This window comes from Echinops telfairi, unplaced genomic scaffold (genome assembly GCF_000313985.2).
Source record: "Echinops telfairi isolate 266 unplaced genomic scaffold, ASM31398v2 ScPeMD7_2186;HRSCAF=2738, whole genome shotgun sequence".
Taxonomy (NCBI): Eukaryota; Metazoa; Chordata; class Mammalia; order Afrosoricida; family Tenrecidae; genus Echinops; species Echinops telfairi.
Window position 1 is genome coordinate 9983191 of NW_022106084.1, and position 2285 is coordinate 9985475.

Genomic DNA, 2285 nt, shown 5'->3' on the forward strand with positions numbered 1-2285 from the left:
TACTCAAGAAGTTATATATGCCGTTGTTCTCAAACTTGAATATTTAAAATACAAAACAAACAGAAAGATAAATCAAAGCAATGTTTAGACTGTATGACAGACACATTGAGTCTGATCCTAGGGGCTGGAAGCTAGTCTTTATTCCTCATAGGATTCCAAGCTGTCGTCAAAGGTGCAAAACTGCTCATAGACCTGAAATAGACCTAAATGTAAAACACCAGGCTCGAGGAACAGTATGTACATGGTGGTGAGCAGAAATAATATTAGGAGAGGTACACCTGACCCAAGCCATGGTATTTTGATGCACTTGCTGATGAAGATCAAAGATTGCAACCTTCAGTGTGGATTACATCCTAAGAATTAGGATTCTTTCATATCATTCCTCATGAGGTTGACACATCTTATAATTTACACCTATAGCCACAGGAATGAAACTCGTACACCCCATTCACATTAAAACTCTGTGATAGTTAGAGAGTATGTCAACTATACACTCCTGGTAGGGTTAGGGGTGGGGTCCAAGCTACCAATTGCATTGCAGCTTAAAGACACCATCTAAGCCTTTTTGTGTATGAGTGAGAAGCACTGGGAACTCTCTCTTTGTGCCCCTTCCTGCGTGCTAGACTCTGCTTGCCTCCAAGGGTAGCCCCATATAGGTTTCCAAACCCTAAGAGCTGTTGATGTTCTGCCTCGTTTCCATTGACCTTGGGCCGATGAAACTCTGTACCCACCAGCCTGTGATCTTCCTGCATCACACCTCACCTTTCTGTGTCGTAGCCCTGCAGCTCTGTGAGCCTGCAGAGGGTTAGCTTTGGAATTATTGGCTTGAGTTGCACTGGGCTGGGATGACTTCTTGATAAGAAGATCATTTCTTGATATAAAGTTCTTTCTTGTACATAGATGAGTGTGACTGGATTTATTTCTCTAGACAGCCCAGCCTAACACTTCCTGTTAGAGAAAATGTGTCTGGTTAAGGCGCAAAGAAGCTGCAAAGGAGAAAACAGGAATGCTGAGTCATAGGTTGGAAGGGACACCGTGAGTGGAGCAGGATAGCCAGGTAACAAAGCATGACAGGTGTATTCTGCATTGAATCAGATTCTGCAACCTCGGTAATCATCTTATTTTCCTTCGACGGAGTAAGTGTGAATTATGCCGTATCCCGGTTTCGTAGTAATCAAAGGCTGAAACCGATGCCAAAAGTTTAGTTTAAAATGATACATGCCTCTTATAATAACTTGCAATATGCTCTTCAAGGACAATTCCACATTCCATAAACTCTATACAGGGGAATTTATTCCTAAAAGCATTTGAGGTCAATTAAGCATAATGAATAAAGCTTTCTTTAGAGCTAAAAAATTATTATAATATTTGCTATATCTGCTTTGAATGAGCTTTGGCTTATGGCTTTGTGTAACAAGCTTTTGTTTTCTTGCTTATGTGACTTAAAATGCTCTACAACTATGTGTCCTTAGGGGTTTTATGACCTAAATGCAGAAATCACAGTTTACAATTTCTTAAAATAAAATTAGTAACTATAAGATCAAAGATGTGGTAAAATTCATTTGAAAGTGTTCACTATAGAATTGTACAACTTCCCCTATATTATTAGGCAATGTCTCTAGGGAAAAACACATATTTAGAAGATGGAATATTATAGCTACTGCAGGGAAAAGTCAGGCAAAACTAAAATCAGGATAGGAAAGCAACAATCTGTAATGATTTGCTTTTTCCAAATAGAATATGATCATATTCTCTTTTGTAGCCAAGAGATAGTTTTTAAAAGAATTTTAAACAAAGAAAGGTCTAGCAGAAACTAACATAAAACAAGGAAAGTTGTTTTAAAGAAAACAGACTTCATCTGAGTGGCCAAATTATAGCCTTTGATAGCAAATACGAACACAGAAATCGAAAGAATTACTCAGTTATAGAAATTTGACAAAATAAACTAAAAGAACTTTTAAAATCTAAATCTAATTTTACTACAAAATAAGAAAAATGTGAATTTTATTGTTATTTTGATTCAAGCACAAAGATTTTCTTTGGTTTTTTTAATATTAATCTTATTTTACTGGGGGCTCTTACAGCTCTTAACACAATCCATACATATATCCATTTTGTCAAACACATCTGCACATATGTTGTCATCATCTTTTTCAAAATATTTTCTTTCTTCTTGAGCCCTTGTCATCAGCTCCTCAGTTCCCCCGCTCCCTCTCCACTTTCCCTCCCAAATGCTCCCTTGGTAATTTTTTTCCCCTGCCTCACACCAACTTCAGTCTCATTTC